The 7,970-nt window shown below is 35.4% G+C and overlaps 1 pseudogene; it reads left to right on the plus strand.

Annotated features, from left to right (window-relative positions):
* On the plus strand, positions 1 to 6,071 carry LOC107012059 (annotated as a pseudogene).
* Positions 6,072 to 7,970: the final 1,899 nt, after the last annotated feature.

The following is a 7,970-nucleotide window of genomic DNA, read 5'->3' on the forward strand; positions in this document are numbered from 1 at the left end:
CTTTCCTCTTTTTTTTTTTTTTCAATAATATTTTTTCTCACTTTTGTCTTGTGGGTGTTTGTTATTCAGTCATTTAGAACTATATAATCTATGTTTTCTGTTGAGTTTTTTGGGATTTTTGTTGTATCTTGTGTTGTTCTGTAATGGGTCTGTGTTATTTCTTGCTATTATATCAAAATTTTATGTGGGGTTATTGTAATTTGTAAAATTGTGGGATAAAAACTTGTTCTTGGATATTGGAAGGAACTGGAAACTAATGGAACAGAATTAGTTTAATTAGTTTGATGTATATAGCTGTATATAATTGTGCTGCATCTGGATTTTATGGAAAAGATTGGGCTTTTGAGAATTTTTGTTCTTGTGATTACTAGTTTAAGAGGGAGGTTTAGAGTAGGGGATATTCAAGAGAAAAGGAAGGTTTTTTCGATAGTGAAGATTGGGGATGGGGATAAGAGGGTTGCTCGGACCTTTAAGTTATTGGTTCGAGTTACCAAGAGAGGAAAAGGATAGGAGGAGCTTAAAGGTTGGAGGGAGGGGTTAAAGAAAAGAAGAATATTGGGGATGGGAAAAAGCTATGCTTTTTTGGTTTAATGGTTAAATGAGGCTTGATATGGTTATTGTAAAGAATTTTGTGTTCTTGTAATTATTCCAAAACTGGTTCAGATAGTTTAAGAGTAGGGTATCTTCGGGAAAAAGTGAGGCTTTTTGATAGTGAAGATTGGGGATGGGGACGAGAGGGGTTGCTCGGAGGGTTAACATCCTCCACTTCCAAACCTCTAAGGTTGTGGTTTCGAGTTAGCAAGAGAGCAAAAAGGGTGGGAGATCCTAGGGAGGGGTTAAAAAAAGAGAAGAAGATTGGGCATGGTAAAAAACTATCCTTTTTGGTTTTAACGGGGAAATGGGGCTCGATACCTTTTTAAAAAAAAAAAGAATTTTGTGTTCTTGTAATTATTCCTGTAACTGGTTAAGAGGGGGGTTTAGAGTAGGGGCTTTTGAAGAATTTTGTGTTCTTGTAATCATTCCTATAACTGGTTCGAAGTAGTTTAAGAGGGGGTTTAGAGTAGGGGGATCTTCAACTTCGAGAAAAAGTAAGGCTTTTTGGAAGTGAAGATTGGAGATGACAAGAGGGGTTGGTCGGATGGTAAACACCCTCCACATCCAACGCTATGCTTGTGGATTTGAGTCAACAAGGAGCAAAAAGGGTGGGAGCTCCTAGGGAGGGGTTAAAAAACAGAAGAGGATTTGGAACGGGTAAGAACCCATTGTTTTATGATTTTAACGGGGAAATGGGGCTTGAGTAGAGCAGAATGGATATGGAGGATTCATTAAGTAGAATTCAACTAGTTTGGAATTAGGCTTTTGTTTAGTTGTATGAGCCCAATACCTAATGTGTGGGGTTAAGTGCATGTCACTATGTTGAACCAGCAACTGATAAAAATCGGGTATTTAGGCAGAGAAGGGTAAAAGGGCTGGCCATTATTTTTTGAGTTTCTGATTGAGCCCTAGCGGGTAAAGGGTACTGGATAAAGGATTGGTGTGTAGTTGATTGATTGATTGGTTGTTTTGGTCTTAATGGGGATGATCGAGGATTTATTTCTTTTATAATTGACCATGAATGTTGTTTTTCAACAGAGTAGGTTTTTATTAGGGGTTTAAGGTTGGAGATTTTGATGAATGGGGATTCAGACCATGAATTCTCATGTGAGTGGGCAACAATCTCATTTACAGTCCAATGACAGGCAAAATTCATGGTTTAACCTTTACGCTTTACGAGGTTGTAAATCAGTTGGTTGATTTAGGTAAGCCTCCGGGCAGTATGAATTTTGATGAGTACTCACAAGTCTCAAGTGTGTGGAATGCAGATTTAATTCAGACTTCTGGAGGAAATATTGATGGTACTTCCACTGCCACTTCTTTTCAGCATCAGGCTAGCTTAACTCTGGCAAGGGTGATTAGTAATAATACAGTTGATAAAGTGTGGGGAGAGACATACAATAAGGGCAGAAGGTGATAAATCTCGAGGAGATGAACAGCCAGGAGAGAGAGCTAACCCTTGGTGAGACTACTTTGGAGGACTACTTGGTGAAAGCCGGGCTTTTTGTTGCTGATGCTTCTTTAGGACATACAATGTCATTGGATAATCCTATGGCAATGCAAAATTTTGTGCCTCCAATAGGCTTGTCACCATCTCCTTCGCTATCTGATACACCAGTTTCTGACCGGAAGAGGGGTGCTATGGACATCGATAAGACTATTGATAGGAGACTAAGGAGAAAGATCAAGAATAGAGAGTCAGCTGCACGGTCCCGAGCCAGAAAACAGGTGTGCTGCTTGCTGGCAATATTTTGCTTGCAACCCCAGTTTGCATTTACATTTCTCATTTTAATCTATTCATTTCCATGGTGTAGGCTTACCACAATGAGCTGGTGAACAAGGTGTCACATCTGGAAGAGGAAAACATGAAGCTTAAGAAAGAGAAGGTATGGGTTCTCTCATTATGTATACTGAGGCTTCAATTGTTGGATATATCTTTCAAATAAGAAACATTTCTAGTGTTTTCTTGTGATTTTGATCATGAGCTAAGCAAGTTGATCGACAACTACTTCTATTCCATGTGCCATTTTACCAACATATGCAACTATGCCCTGTGCTATTTGTCTCAAGTAACCTAAGAGTATCCGATAATGGATAGTTCATTTTAAAAGCGGACTGTTGTTGACTGTAGATAGATGAATCTTCTTAGAAGTGAGATAATTAATTTTAAAGGGTAATCAGGATGATAATAATCTTCATTCTCCTTCCGAGAGATATCCTATCTATCTGGCCTCTATAAGTCTTGAAAACAGGGGTCAAAAGTTTGTATATTCAGGTTATCTTGCTTCATATCAAAGAAAGGTAATAAACGCACCAATGTGTCTCTTCTCAAAGTAAAAAGAGTCTTCTTTACTCTTAGTTCCTACATATTAGTTCCTCCAAAAGTATGTCATAAAGATAAAATGAGAGTGCTAAGATCAATGAGTTTACATATATCGGAAGGTATCAGTTTTTTTGAAGCATGCTAAAAAAGAAAATGTGACTTGGGGTCAAGTAACTTCAAACTTTGTTCTAAGCCCATCACCCCATCCCCAAGAGTCAATCGTAGTGACTGTGTGAATCTTTTTGCCTTTAACTTGGAAAATGCAGAGTTGCATATTCTCTACATTTGTGCTTAGTTCATCGACCATTTGTCACAATGCTCTAAAGATATAGGATTGAAAATGCTTGATACGGGATATATTTTAAAAAAATTGTAAGGAAACATTAACTAGGCTAGTACGTACATGATAACCAATTGCATTTTACTAAGTGTGATAATGCTTTAGAATATCTCCAATATAAATAAGTACGCATCTAGTGTGCACTTACTTGTGTCATGTGTGTTGTGTGGTTGTGATGGATTGTTTGGTATCACCAGTGTCTTTGAATAGTTTAGTGGAGTGGGGATTTAGACTACTATGCTTTTACCAGTCAAAAAGAAAGAATACTGTGCTTTTACTCAGAAAAGGATGTTTTGCTTTATTATACTAATGCAAAATTGCCTTTTTGAACAATTGATGCAATGGTTAGAAGTGAATGCTGCCTTTGATGATTGATATGGTGTTTTTGGGATGCTTGGTGGACTGATGATCCTAGATGCATGTAGTAGTACACAGTGACTGAATGAGTTTCCCTTCCGTGATTTCTTGTTTGTTTCTTGTTGTTTAGAGGTGAGTTTACTTTGGTACTTCCCTTTTTTCCTTCCTCCCCTGGTAGGCAAAGTGATATTTGCTTCCTTAGGTTATAGAAAAGGAGAAGAAAGAGGAGGTGCAGGAAAGAATTGGGGTTTGGGCTTGGACTTCCATGTTGGAGGTTTCAAGTTTGAAACCCCTTGCTAGCGAAAGCAAGGGGGTTGCCTTCTGGGTTGAGCTCATCGTACCGTGCTTACCTAGTGCGGGTTACCTCTCCTATATGGGGTTTTTATATTGTGCGCATCCCAAGGGTAGCGGCTGCAGGTTTCCTTGTCATAAAAAGATGTCAATTAAAAAAATTTAATCTAGATAGTTCTCGGTAATTTTATGATCTAACATTCGTTTTTTTCCCTTGTCAGTATTTTGTTTCACTTTTGGTTCATGTTCCACAACCTTGTCCATGCGTCTGACTGCATCATAGTGCACTCGTCAGTTTTGAAGAGAATTTCCCATATGCTAAAATTTGATCTCATGTTAGTTTGGTTATGGGAAGAAACCTTCTTCTGATAGTTTGTTTACGGACTGACAAGATGAAACCTTCTTCCTGCTAACTTCTTACAGCTTGATTGTTTGGGATCAACACATTTGAGTTTTTTTGCCATGGCAAGAGTTGGTTTTTACTTAACAATCCAAAAGTAGGCCTTTTGGTGTTATGGTGTTTGTTGATCGCTTCACCTTGGTTCTGGCTTACATAAGGACTTATTATATTAAAGCTTGTATACTTTAGCCTCTTTTTGATGTATTTTATTTTTCTTAGTCTCTACTCTCTAGGAAATAAAGCCTGAGCCAATAGTGCTAGTGATTGATTAGAAGGAGCCTGAATCTGTAGGGATATAGAATCTTCTTATCTACAAAATCGAGAGTGGATGAGTTTTTTGTGCCATAGGATTACTATTCTAAAAATCAGACCTTTGAGTTACAGACGTTTGGTATCCCTTCGAAGTAATTATATTTGATATAAGATGTGTTACAAGCCTTCAAACAAGTGATCAGTGATGCTGGTTCCTTTCTACATGACATAGGAATTTCCATCACATATCTTCTCAACAACATCATACCCAGTGTGATCCCATGAGTGTGGTTGGGTGGGTATAGTGTACATAGACCTTACCGTACCTTGTGAGGTAGAGCGGCTATTTCTGGTAGACCATCAGCTCGGGATATATGGGGGGGTCTTCTCGTAACTGATATATGGGATTTGTGAAAGATCTATCTCTGATTGGTATTATTAGGACCAAATTGTACTCTTTCCATATCATCTGTTGGAGTGTGTGTGCAGCTAATGCTAGATCCGTTGACCATTTTAGCTCTCTTTTTAGTGGTAGTGGGATGGTTGGGATTCCTTCTGTATGGGGAATGCTTTACTCGCTTGGTAGACCTAACTGGTACAATGCTGATTAGTCAGGCTAGTGGGTTTCGGATACTGAACTATTAAACCCCCCCGAAAAAAAGATTTAGTGGACATTGATGTGGATGTTCTGTTCTTTCTCATTTTGTCAATTACCTGGTAAAGCAGTACAAGTTACTCTATTTGTCTGATCCTTTCGCTAGGATGCAGATCCTTTCTTTCCTTTCAAAATTTTGTTGTCTTAAAGATATTTGGACGAGTACCTGTTTTCTGTGGATGCTACTGTTGAGTTCTGTAATGTGGTGATTCAAGTTAATCGTCTTCAAATTCAGACCTCTCGACAATGTTTGAATTTTAGGATTTCAAATAGCTAAATCATTTTTCACACCTCCTGTTTTGTCGAATCTATATGCCTTCAATACTTTTCCTTTTTCTTGTAATAAAGTTGTTCGGAAGAGAGTTGCAAGGCGTGCAAATCTGAAACCATATAGGCATAACATGAACAGTAGTTTGCTCGCCTTTCTAGATGTCTTGTTATTTAGCCTAATGGTATTGATATCAGTCCAAACTCAGCAAAACGCGCTACATCTACAAGTTACAACACACCGCCTTTTCTTATTTCTGTTCTTAAGTTCAGCACACCAGCTTTTTGTCTCTTTAATGACTATGTTACTGAACTCTTTTACCTTACACAGGAACTGGAGAACATGTTATCCGAGTTATCGTCTGAACCAAGATATCAGCTAAGACGAACGACTTCATTCTGATCGAGTGCTTTCGTAGTTCTTTGGCAGAAGTTACTATAGTCATTATAGATATAGGATTGTGTATCCTCTATGAAACATCTTATTAGGGAGTTGGGAGATAGATGTTAGAATGTTTGATCTTTGTTTTTATCTGTATATGTTTATAGATGCACATGAAAAAACTGAAGATGAAATGGACTCTTTACTATACTGTGGTCTTTTTTCCTTGGTAAACAAATTTGCATTTTTAGAAAAAAAAAAACGAAGGCGATCGTTCGATAAGACGATCGGGTATTCAACTTTATTCATATCGAGCGATAAAGGTATTGATATATCGATAGTTTTTCGATTGTACCCAAACAACAGTACTCCCTCTGTTCCTATTTAGTTGTCCACTTAGAAATGACACACATATTAAGATATCAATAATTAGTATAGTGAAGTTATAATTTTACCCTTGTTAATTATGGTTTCAAGAAAAAGCTGAATTAAAACTTGAAAATTCTCAAGAAGTTTAATTGAGGGTATAACTGTAAATTCTTTTTGTTCTTTCGTAATTTATCAAAATGGATAAGTAAATAGGGACAGCTAAAAGAGAAAATATGAACAAGTAAATAAGGACAGAGCGAATATTAATATTTTAGAGAGAAAAACAGTTGAGATCGACTTTCTTTTTAATGGTTTAAGCACATGTATAGGAGTTTTGATATTGAATTTCATATCGTGATTTGAAATTTTAAGATGCAATCCGCATTTGGAATGCAATTTTATTTCATGATTTGATTCTCTAGAAAAATTGAATTTAGAATTTTATATTATGATTTGATAGTTTTTCGAATATAAAATTAATCCATGACTTTATATTTTGTAAAAAAAAAAAAAAGATTCATTTTTATATAATACCTAACACTTTTTTCATATATGAATAGAATTATAGTTGAGTCATAGCTTGTGCAGTACTATTTACTTTTACGGACAAGGGCCTAAAATACCCTTAAAGTATTGAAAATGGTACAAAATTACCCTTCATCCACCTATTGGCTCCAAAATGCCCTTTCCATCCACCTATTGGCTCCAAAATACCCTTGTCATCCACCTCTGTGTTCAAAATTGATCACTTCTTTAATTGTTTTAAAATTAAACTCTTTAAATATTTTTTAAAATACTTGGCGTTCAATTATTGATTATAATTATAATTTATTAATATAATTTATAAACCAACCCACTACACACTCATTACTAACTAAACCTCACCCAATTAATAATCCAATTATAATATCAAAATCGTCATAAACACTACTAAAACACGATGAAATTATAGATTTCTGAAAATGACATTCAAAATTATTCGAGTCCGAATCGGAGCCCCAATTAAATTTAGGTTGAGCCGCTTATTTAGTAGGACACTTTCTTTCAAAATAGAATTAGAAATTTATGATTAAAGGTAAAGAAGTAATACATCCCGAATTGATTCATGAACTTTTTTTAAATATAATTTTATACATATTTATGATTTTTTTTAAAATTTTAATATATTATTTTGAAAAAAAGTTACCTATGAAGTAACATCACATAATTGAGACGTAAGAATAATTAAGATAAACATAGTCAGACTTTTAAGTTTATTGATGATTTTTATTTAGCCACTTGAATGTATGATAATTTACTTCTATAATTTTTAAAAACACTCAATTGGCAGTAGCTTGCATTAATAATGTGACGGGTTCATTAATTTAGAGGGATTTAATTATTAATGGGGTGGGTAGTGGATTGATTAATAAATTATACTAATAAGTTAAATTATAACATATAGTTGAGCATTACGTATTTTAAAAAATATTTAAATAGTTTAAATATAAAACCGTTAAATAAATAGTCAATTTTGAACCAAAAGGTGGATGATAAGGGTATTTTGGACCCAATAGGTGGGTGAGAAGGGTATTTTGGAGCCAATAGGTGGATGGAGGGTAATTTTGTACCATTTCCAATACTTTTAGGGTATTTTAGGCCCTTTTCCGTTACTTTTATTCACGGAATATGAACATGATAATATAATTACTAATAATATTGATATACAAACGGCTAAGTAAAAATCTACAAGTTTAGTCT

The sequence above is a fragment of the Solanum pennellii genome, chromosome 1, assembly GCF_001406875.1.
Source record: "Solanum pennellii chromosome 1, SPENNV200".
In the NCBI taxonomy this organism is placed as follows: domain Eukaryota; kingdom Viridiplantae; phylum Streptophyta; class Magnoliopsida; order Solanales; family Solanaceae; genus Solanum; species Solanum pennellii.